The sequence below is a fragment of the Rhamphochromis sp. 'chilingali' genome (genome assembly GCF_963969265.1).
Source record: "Rhamphochromis sp. 'chilingali' genome assembly, chromosome: 13".
Lineage (NCBI taxonomy): Eukaryota > Metazoa > Chordata > Actinopteri > Cichliformes > Cichlidae > Rhamphochromis > Rhamphochromis sp. 'chilingali'.
The window spans coordinates 25,757,419-25,769,666 of NC_137940.1; positions in this window are offsets into that span (position 1 = coordinate 25,757,419).

Below are 12,248 nucleotides of genomic sequence, written 5' to 3' on the forward strand. Positions count from 1 at the left end.
AAGAAAATAAATTGTTAAGCCGCATGTAAAGCAGTATATTGTTTCAGCATTCATATGGATACAGATCTGGTAATGCTAAACCTACATATCGTCAGTTTGCTGAAGAGATAAGAGTTTGATGTAAAAATGTTTATACTGGGCAAGCTGGTCTTCCAGCTCTGTGGGTGGGAAAACACTCTTCTCTGTTTTCAAGCAGTTCCACTCTGAGAGAAGGCACCCCTGTGATAGTCGACATGTAAATGTAAATTGTAGGTAGGTGGTTATGCTTTTCTGCTCTCCAGCTGTACAGTCTAGTCTAGAAGACCAGTGCCACCTAGTGGTGTCATTCAAATCTGAACTCCAAGTTTGTCAGCATGACATCAGCTGATTAAAACTCAGTTGATGTGTCATTACTACACTCTATTAAGCAGTATATTTAAAATTGGCGTGGCATTATTACAATATTTTACTCTGATATAACAGTAAAGTAGGTACAGGATGAATATTATACTTGTTTTGTGAGGCCCATATGCCTCAAAGATATACAGGACGGCAGTGGCCCATCTAAAACAATGACTATAATTAATACAACACAGAGCAGGTTATAGTGCTACATCAACAATAACGTTTTAAGGTCAGTGCTTCAGGTGTTTCACCCTTTCTTCCTTTATCTCTGCGTCAAAGTGAAATAAATGACTTGGTCTGGGTCCACGATCCTGCAGATTTGTGATCCCGGGGAACCACTCAGCCATACCATGTTCATCAGAGTAATTATGTTTTGTTGTGCCCACAGAAGTGACTCACAAAAGGACAGCTGCATGTGTTGTTGCAAAATACAGGCGCACGCACGCAGACACAGGCATGCACATCTGCTCTCCATCCAAATTATGCTAGGTCAAACAAAGGGTAAAACCATTAGCAAGCTGAAAGCACTAATGAAAATTAAAAGTAAGGGAGCGCTGGGTGAATGTGTGAAAAACTTGAATCAGCTTCGTGAAAATCTGATTAAAGAAATGTTAGAACAAAGCTGTAATCACAGGTGGAAGAGAAATAATGTCATGGGAATGAGGAATTCACTGCAAGCAGTGTATTGAGAAGTTCTATAGACTCTGGAAACACCACTAAAAAGCCAACATATTCACGCACACACACAAGTAAACACAAAAGAAATCGAAAGAGGCAAATCATAAATTATACATGACAGGTTATTTCCTTTTATACTTTAAATACTTTGTTTGGCACCTCGCAAGGTACTGTAGCAATGAGCTGGTTCAGTGGTTGATAACAGAAAAATGCTTAAATTCTTGACTACAAATTGTCTCGGAGTGCAAATGTGTTTGATGATTGCATTTCAAAACTTCGAACAATATTCAGCAAAGTGCATCGGCTCAATGGGACAAAACTATCTGTCAGCAAAACCTTAATAAACAGAAGCAGCGAATTAGAAACTAAAACTGGTGCACATTTGATCTCTTATGGGGAAATTAAAGGTGCAAATTCACCACTCAGCGGAAGAACTTCAGCTACGAGCAAGAGTGAGGCTTTTTCCCGGCTGCTGAAATGAATATTCAGAATGAGGAATTGATTGGCCATTATGAGAAACTAGCACTCTTAATTTGCTTGTAGAAATGTGTCAGAAAATAAATTTGCATATATATTGCAAAGGCTTCAAGATATAAGTAGCTTGTGTAGAATTCAGACCAGTTTAGCTGCAACATTGAATTACACCCTAATTTAATCCATCATTTACTGTTGTGAAGGATTAAATTTGGTATCTGAGAGGCCAAAAAGTTTATCAAAGAAAGCTTCTTTTGCAGCAGCTGTCGGGGCCAATTGCAACAGCTCGGCTTCTTATAAAATCACTGTTGTTCTCAATATACTAGTTCACCATATATATATTTTTATGATTATTGATGTTCCTGTAGAAGTTGAAAACTGTGATTTTGTAGGTTTGGCTGAAACTATGCAGTATCTCCCCTGGTCTCTGACTCCATCTCGTTCTCGCTCTCTCTGTGTTTCTTATCATACTCTCCACCACACACTGTATTGTTCAGCTGATGATGAATGACCATGTAGCTGGAAGCCAAAATGAGCTCTCGCTGAGACCACACGAATGCCGCACTTTCAATACCCCTCCAGAAAGATTCATTACAGTAATTAAAGTTTCTGTTTTCTCACATTCTTCCACAGAAGTCACTCCTTGCAATCATTCCAGACTTAAACAGAAGCAGAGCGCGCTGCCGTTCTGCTGGCATTTGGAGTGGGTGGCTAGACGGCTTTTCTATTTTTATCGAGGTGGACATCAGCAGCTTGGATAATCAACTCCAACAGATTGCACTCTGAGAAACAAATTGCTTCATTTAAGCATGAAAATGATTGAGCAAAAGGATGACAAACAGCGGAGTGCATTTATCAAAGCTGTTTACATGAGACACAAATCACTGCTGCTAGATCCACTTGAAAAATTGCTTTGTTATAGTTACAATTTATCATTGACATGTTGTATTTACTGAAAAACAAATCTGTCAGATGGTAGTCAAAATAGATCCAGTGTGTCAATTATTACTACTGGAAAAAAGAAATTACACACACTCTAACGTCTGTGCTGTACAGTTATGCAGGTCAATGCATATTCATGCTTTTTACACACAACTTCAAAAATTTGGCAAAAAAAAAAAGGTTCCAATAGAAAACTGCATTGCATCCATGCCCTTGATATCGCTTTAGTTTGACATATTCTGTATTTGCATATAGATGGCTCATAAATTAAAGGAAGCCAAATAAACGAGTGTAGAAACAGACGAATACAAATCAGTCAGCGCGGGGCATGACAGCTCACTGAATAGCTTGTTGTATAAAACATATTTCCTATGTCCCAAAATTGCAACTTAGATTTTGGAACAAATTGTTAGACAGCACTCTGAAACGCCATCCTCAAAATAATGAATAACGATTAACTCAGACACCTATATGTACCAGTGTTTCTTGCAGAGAAACATATTGACGTGTTTTTCTCCTCGCACGTTACATACCTGCTGAATGCACACTGTTTATCATGACAAGCACCATTTGCTTGCAGTATAGATAAAGAAAGCTTGCACAAAGAAATAGAAATTAGTTAAATAAAGGACAAGTGAAAATGCATCAGAAACATATTTTAAATGAGATGCCCTTCCAAAGTTCTCTTGACGCTGCTAAAAGAGAATTAAGATCACCAAAAACTCTTTTTTTCATCAAGTGAAACAACTAAACAACTAAATTTACATTTCAGTTTACCATTTCAGCGATGCTAGAAGCCTGGTGTCAGAAAAAAACCTGCTTAACCTGATGAATACAAATAATTCAGATTATTTACCATCCATCCATCGTTTTTTTCTGCTTATCCCATTCAGATTTGCAGGCAACGCTGGAACCAGCTGTCACAGGGTAAAAGGATACATCAGGACGTCATGCTATTGCAGGCTGAGCGTCCGAGTTGGTGTAAATGTTCAGACAGAAAAATGTCCAGCAGCACTTACACGCTACCTTTAAGATTTACTTTTAATATGGAAACCTTCAAACACCTGTACTGCTGGGTTCACTCTTCTTGCCATTCATTTCATCATATTTCTCGCTGGGACAGCCTGGTAATGAGGTACTTTTTTTCTTCACAGCAAGAAGGTTCTGGGTTCCCTACTTCCTACTTGGCGGGACCTTTTTCTGGTTTGACGGGAAATGTCTTGCGTGGGTTTTCTCAAGGTGTCCAGGTTTCCCTCGTGGGTTGGCTGTGTTACTCCTGTAATTTGCAGACTGCCTCACCACTGGCCACCTACCCGTAAACCTGTGAACTACATAAAATGTTAACAAATTATGTTTCCAGCCTTCACGGTTTCCTGGAGTACATAACTGTGGTAAAAAGTTAAAACAACATAAGTCTACAAAAGTACGAGGTGTTCCCAATATTTGAAAAGTTTATCTCAAGTCAAAATTGGTCCTTTATACATATGCCTGAAGCTGCTTATTCACAGTATATTTATGGTCAGGATGTTAGTTGCCAAAAAGTTAGACAGAAATATTATAGCTCCAATATTATAATTTCAACCCATAATTACTGCTGATCATGCAAAGCATGACTGTTGCCAAGATGCCATTTAGACACCGGTTCTGAGTGTTCTGCCTGTTTCTACTCTGTTATCTGTGGCGGTTTCTGATTGCACAAGACCACACACACTTACACAGCAATCAGGTCATCGAAGAGACAATAAAACTGACCTGAGATTCTGCAATCACTGCTAAATAACCACGTGAACCATGCTTCCAAGTAAGGGTGACAGCAGTAATTAGTAATCACTCCTCACATTACACAGCTAGCCTGACTGTACTAAGCCTCTTTAGTTTGGGTTATAGATGTTTGTATTTAAAGGTTTTCCCTGTTTTTAGGAAAAATTGGGAATTGAGGAAAAATAGAAACATACAATTTCCTCTTTAGATTTTTACCTGAACAGTCATTGTATTGTTAATTGTCAGTTAGAATATTAGCCCTGAAATTCCCTGCCAGTGCATCCCCACCTAAACACATATGTTTGCATTTTCCTGTGTGTGTAATTACTGCCCTCTCCAACAAACCAGCAACTGTGAATTGTTGTCATGTGTTTACGTTCACAACTAAAGCAGAAGTGCCATGACAGTGGTCTACCACCACAAAACTCATGGGAAGGATGGTCAGGTTTGATGCTTTTGTCAACAGTGCATGTGAATATGATTAGACTGTGCTTTCCATCTCATTTCCTCCAAAACAGTCAACAATTGGTATTTCTAAGCATGCAGATATTTCCCTAACTTTAACCTCAAGGCTTTATGAATCACCAAAATATTTGTCCAAACATCATCTAAACAAAGTCATCAAGTTAGCAAATCCACAACCACTGTTTCCAGTGAGCCAAGTTTGAAATATATGTCTACTCTGGGTCTTTATTTTTTTTGGATACCAATTATCAGCCTACTTTAAATTTAAAAGACAAAAAATTGAAAACATTCAGTCGCACAGCCACCGGAGCAGGAAAGAAAAGCAGATCTAATCCCTGGCTTAAAAAAAAAAAGACTTAACTCCACGACAGGCCCAATGTGACTGTTTTCCTATTACGGCCACATTATATGCCATTAACCACACAACACTCTGCTCTCACAGCAGACAGTAACCATAACAATTGCTTGGGGCCATCTCCAATCAGAGATGATGGTTTCATCAGAGAGACTTTAGCATGCTACTCCCCTCCCTTTCTTCTTCGGCCTGATCTTCACACCACACAAATTCTCCGGCCACACTTGGCACAGTTGAGAGAGATGATTATTAAAATGTGTGAGATGTCTTTGGTTTATTCTACCTGCCTTTGTCCTTGAGGTTTTTTCACAGACTTTAACACCAGCCCACACAGAGAGACACTCCGGAGCCCGAATCCATAAGAATTTACATGGCAGGCTCAGGCAGTGGTAGAGACACTGATGAAAAAGGACTGAAGGTCGAATGAGAATTGTGCTGCAGAGAATCTGATTTAAGGGCTGAGTTCCCAGATAGTTCCAAGCACACAGGGCAGTGATAAGACTTACACTTTGCAACAGTGCATGTTACTACAGTTAGTTGAGTAAGACTGTTCTAATATAATAAACAAATAATATTGATGATCATAATATATAATTGAAGAGAAAGGACTTCGGTGTCACCGAGACTATCATAACACCAGGTCCACTCACTTAAAATTAGCATGTGATTGAAGCAGTTAACCTTGTTGTTTATCAAAGCCTTCTTGAGAGTTTACCACCATCTTCTGCACGAGCGTGATTCCCTACAACATTGTCTTTTTTTCTTTCTTTTCAAAACAAAAGCTTAGGAAATTGGCAGAGAGATCAAAGAATGAAGTCTGTGATTTGGAGAGTGGTGTGTATGCTTGAGAGATTTCCGCACAAGTCTCTTCATTTCCCTGGAAGCAACATTAAATCCTATTCAGCTAGGCCAGCCATATTTTTTGGATTTTCGTCCAAACAAGAACTTGGAAAGAGACCAGTTGTTACCCTCATCGGGATTTATTGGCTCACTACTAGACAGTTTTAAGGTGCAAGATGATAATCTTCTCATCAAAATTAGATTCAGCTTTCCAACCACCACAGATGGCACCAAATACATACAGTGCTAGTTTTTTACACTATAATCGCAAAGTATTTTTCCTACTGCCTGGGTTGCCTTTTGGGTTTGTTTTCTTTTGGGCTCTGTTAGGGTAAGGATTAGTTCATGAGATATTCGTGCTTAATTGGCACTCTGCTCATATCAACTTTATTGTTAAGTTTCTGCAACTACAGAGCAGGAATGCTGTGTGATAGCAACCGCTCTAATTAATTAACTTGTGGAGTTTAAAATGATGTTTGCAGAGAAAAGGGATCCTGTGGGTACGTTGAGTGATAGAAGAATTTTGTATTCTTAAGAATGTGTTCAGCATGCCTGCTTTACAGCTTCTAGCGACTTGAACATCTTCTGAAAGCGGCATGTATTCATCAGAGTTTTATGGGCCTCAGGTAGAAATCTACAGGCCTGACACAGTACAATTTGTTTCAGAAAATATTTGACACATGGATAAATTTTGTATCTCTCAGACCTCAGTTGGCTTAGCTATAAATTGCTTTTTGTGAGACAAGCCCCAAGCTCCATTACCCTCGGTGGAAAACCATCTCATGGAAGGAGTTGTCACCTTGGGGGCGTTTTTTTTTCTTTCCCTTTCTCGTGACTGACTGACAGCACTCCCTCTCTCTATCTCCCTGCCTTTCTCTGTTTGTCTCTGTTCCTCTATCTCTTTCTGTACCTCCAACCCCTCATTCTGCAGTCTGCTTAGATCAAACCGCTCCTGCAAGCATCTCTGATTTTCAATCAATTTCAGCAACGGCACTTCTGTTGTCTGCTTGTCTGTCAGTCTTCTGAGCATCCACTGGTGGAGGGAGTAGAAGCTGAATCCCTCAGGGTGACAACGTGATAGAGTTCACCATTTACTTATAAGTTTGAATAACACTTTGTGACCACTGCGATGCTTCTCTACCCTTCAGTTCTATTTTGAGCGTGCTAAATATCAATCTTGGTTAAAAGCTGGAAAATCCAACTCAAGGCTAATGCAAGTAATTACTTGTGATGCCAAGTGAATAGCAGCGTGACAGGCCTATTCATTATGACCAATTACACAAGAACCTGAAGTATTCACAAAACCTTCTAAAAATATATACATATAATCGTTTATGAGGCGTAACATCAATTGAAAAATTGAAATAAGAAGTAATGAGCAGGTTAATAAATTTTGTGTCAGTGAAATAAACCGGTAGCCTTATTAAACAAAAGCCATGAAGGGAGTAGTACGCACATTACTGTAAGTAATCTTATTTATTTATTGGCTTCACATGACAGTTTTTATTTCTTACAACATTAAAAAATAATATCATGCCCCACGCACTCTAAACATACTGCTTCTTTAATCAACAGAGCAGTTAGCATTGCTAGCATAATGAAACCGAATTGAATCAAGATAAATTTGCATTAGGTAACAATATATACCACTGGGACACTGTGATATTTGCAGAAAACACACATCCTCGTGGCTTCAAAGATGTTTGGAAAAAATTCTAATGGATACTTTTTGATTAATGATTACATTATTTGTTGTCTTTTGAAGCATTTCTTATCAATTTCATGCTACATTAGACCAAAGCAGATGTGCTTTCTTTCAATAACAAAGACATTTCTACATGTTACAATCACACAATGGAAAAGAGTGCTTGGAGACCGCAGTACGAACAAAATGACTGCAAATGTGTGCAATGAAATTGTGATTTTGCTGGCTTTGACATGGTTGCTTCAAAGACAGTCGGTTGCCATCTTCAAAGCAACTTTGGTGGGAAAAGACAAAGGTAAGCTGGAAACATGATGCTATCACTTTGCCTTTAAATGAGATCAAGTTGGCAATTACGTGCAATTTGTTCGTGATAATATGGTTATTAACTGTAATAAATCAGTCAAACATCGCAAATTCACATGCATGACAGCCATTTGTGTGCAGAATGATATAAATGCCCGGCAACTTTACTTTTAAATGTTAATATAATCAACCAGTTGAGTTGTGTCCCTATTGCAAAGAGACATTTTGCAGATGAGTTGCATTTATCAGTGCAGACTGACATAGATTGATTGCAACATGTTGGCAGGAATCTTGCATTTATATATCAGACAGTGATGATTTGCAAACATTTACTAGTCTGTGCAATAGGGATTGCAGTCTGACCAAGTTAGACTGTGATTGTTTGGATATAAGTTGGCTCCCACCAGGAGAAAGTAGTACGCCAAATTTGGAAAAAAAAAAAAAAATCAACACAACCATAAGTTTTTCCTAGTTGCAAGAACGTTCTTGTCCGATTTTATGCTACAGTGTGACTGTGCCTCAAACTTTTGAGATGTGGTGTGTTTTAAGCTTCTATACATAAAAATCTTTACATCATAATAAATATGAATGCTATAACAACACAGACAGGCAGTTATATATCAGGTATTATATGTTTATGTTAACGTGCTCCTGTTAGCATGCTAACACTTTTAAGTAGTAGTAAATACAAAGCGCCTGAGGGAGATTCAGTTCACCATGTGATTGATCCTAAACCAGACTACAGGGGGAAAGCAGCATAGCAACATAAGTCATTAAATTCAACACTGTATCAAACATTTACTAAATATCACTGTGTTTATGTAAAGGGGCCAGTTTTATGTGTTTTTGGGGTAATGTCAGAATGGTTAGCTACTTAGTCAGCCAGATTTTGTGTCACATTAATAAAGCCCCAGAGAAGTAAACAAATGCGTTTTCCAGTCTCATTAGTAATGTTTCTGCACTGGTAGACCGCAAGGAAGCTGCTGGGTAATGACGTGTAGATCACAAGATAATAAATTAGACACAACCTAGATTTAACAAACCCTGACAGTTCATGGACAGAATATTATAGCTACATGAGCAAAACCTCCTTATATGGTGTCAGGAATGAATAAGAATATTGGTAATAGGGGCTGAAGGTAATACCTGAGTGATCACTAGTAAAAGCTTTCCGAGGTTAGGGAAAACAAAGTAGAAAACGGGGCAAATAAAAGATGTTTTGTGGTCCGTAAGCATCTGATAAAAGCAGAGGGAAGCACTGTAAAATCACTGGGAAAATGATTGTATATCATGTCCCATCCATTTTTCAAGTTGGTGCACAGCAGCTAAAGTTCCAGTTTTCCTGGAGGATTATAACTTGAGGAAAGGGATTATGAACTGAATCCCATATAATTAGGTCCACTGGGTGAATGTCTTAGAAACAATACATTTCAGAGGAAGCAAAAGTCAAGGTGATTGGGTTCAGAAGTAAGGCAAAGGAAGAAAACATGTTTACATGATTAGGACATGAGTCTGCATTTCACGTGTGGCATTATCTATATTTCTGTCCTTATTAAAAATCCCCCAGGGTATTGCAAGCATATTTATATTATCGTCTGATGGGAGGAAAATTAGCCTTTCACATCTGCTTTTGCTCACACAATCATCTCCTTTTACCTGCCATGAATGAAACGTCTTCTTCACTGTGTGCCATCTCTGTCTACCTAAACCTTTGTGCTTCCTCTAAGGTTCTGCTTCTGGTACCTGCCTTTGGCTTGAATATCTTTATTTTGGTCTCCATTGTGTCCTGTCTGCTCAGCCGGCGAGGCAAGATAAGGAGCAACGTGGTGATGTTCATCCTCGGAAGCACCTGTTGCAACCTTGTCAACCTGAGTCTGTGGCCCATGATCATTCACTGGAGGCAGCACGGCCGGTGGATGCTGGGCTCTCACTTGTGTGAAGTCATGGTGAGCGCCAAACACCTGACGAACTCCGCATCCTTTCATTATGTGTCCTTCATTACCTTCTCTATTTACCTGACAGTGGTATGTGGCTGCAGGCACCTGGTTGACAGCAGGGTTTTCCTAGCCCTAGAGCTTCTCTTTCCTCTGCTTCCAGTGGGCCTGAAGGAGATTGCTGTGAAACTCTTAGGTACCAGCGTGGATCACCTGGATCCCATCAACCTCACCTGTTTCTCTTTTATTAACGATCAAGTTATGAGGATCCTCTTACTGGTGAAGACTGTTGTGTTTTTGCCATTAATCCTGTATTTCTATGCTCACATTCTACACACGATCGTCAAAAGTGCTAAACTGATGAACAGGAGTCAGACAGTTAACGTTCAGCTGGCAAAGGTGTTCAGCCTCATATCTCTCATTACCTTCACAGCACATATACCTGGTAAGTGAAGTGAACTTTTGGATTGTTTAGCATGTTCGGACTTTCTTTTGGATAAATGTCCACATTTCTTATGTCTATATGTTGAAAAAATACGTTTCAGTCACCGTAACAGTTATTTGTCCATTTCCCATCCTGATTAATCAATTTCAAAGTGACTGAAGATAAATCAGCAGTTCTTTTAGAGTCTCCCACAACTTTCCCCAGGTAATTTGAAGCTTTAGCAGTCTAGCTTCAACAGAGCCCTGCAAAGGCATGTCAGGCTGAAAATTTATAACACTGGAATATTCTTTAAACTTCAATAACTTTTCAAATGTACTTTGCACCAATTCTGTTCAGTCTTCCCTCATTGTGGAAGCTGTAAAATAAATAACATATATAAATAATATGTAAATAACACACATATTCTTTATATTTACTTAGTGTTTCCTTAATGTACTTAATTTATTTAATGTACATGTGGTTTCTGCTGTCTCTCTGTTGCAAAACAATTACAAAAGAAAAGCGTAATTATTCATTTCATTTAAGTCGGACCAGTAGGAAGTGTTTTTGAGTATGAGCTCAGTTCCAAAGTATAACAGATACACTCTCACAGCTACATGTATAGACTCTAAACTTAAAAAAGATGACCCTATTTCATTTATGAAAGCTGTATAAATGGATAAAATAAAAATGGCGCCCGTCGCACTTGTTTTCTCTTTAATATTCATAAACACAGTTTCAAACAGAATAATCATCAGGACAGCATATATTAATTAATTAAAATAAATAAATTAAACATTTTGCCTAATTTTACCAGCTGGAAAAATCTTTTTGTGTTTGTTTTTTCTTTCTTACCATCTGTTATAGGATTAAAAATGAAAGCAATTTTAAAGGTTGTATTTGCCATTGTCTGCGTATTTCTTTTGTGCTATAGGTGCTGTGTTTGCACTAATGGATCACCCCTCTGTGTGTCATGAGATGGTTAGAGACTTGTTGCTCGACCTGCCTCTTCTCCTCAGCCCCATAATACTGCTCTGCATGAACAAAGAGCTGAGGAACCAGAGCCTGTTACTGCTGCAGCGCAACCCCACCGACCTCTACATGAAAGAGAGCTCCATCAGTAAGACAGATGAGCATCACAAGAGCTTTAACACTGAAGAAGCAGACACAATTCATCTCTAATTTCTAAGAGTCTGATTTATAGATCGATAAAAGTTAAACATTTCGTGTTGTGCTTAGACTGCATGTGTCAACTTGAAGAACATATAGTGCAGCAGATTAAAAATATTTGGGAGAATTTGTTGTTTTTCAGTGAATCTAAGTAGAAAATACAAACAGGAATTAAACATATTAATGAACAAGAAAGCACAAACGCTTTGTTTTTACTTATTTTAATTATATTAACTGCTTGTGTGTTTGTGGCATGTGAGCCGCAAACACACAAGGTCTGACTGTAAATTAACGTGCTTCAAAGTTTCAGTGACAATAACATTACTTCCCACAGCTTGTATGAGATCGGTATCTGAGAATTACTGTATTATGCAACCTTTTTTTTTATTTGCATTCACTGCACTAGTCAGCTTTTGCTTCACTACTGGTCATGCAGTGCCATCTAGTGATAATTTACTAGACTGCATCTGCATCAGTGCAACAAACCTTTGATTATGAAGTTAAATATTAGTTAAATATTTGACTAAATCCACATTTTTACCTATCCTTTAGCTCATTTGCATCGAATGTGATTGCATTTGTGCATACCTTTACTGGCATCAACTTTGCAAAACTCCTTTCAGTCTGAGATGAGACTTTATAGTTTTTTTATTGACTTATTTCATTTATTTATTTGTTTTCTACATTTTACTGCATCATTGTTTTACATTTTACTTCTTTTAGTGGCATTTTACATTGTTAAGCACTTTTTCCGGCATGAACTGTTTGGAAATGTGCTATATAAATAAACTTGACCTTGACCCTTGAACTTAT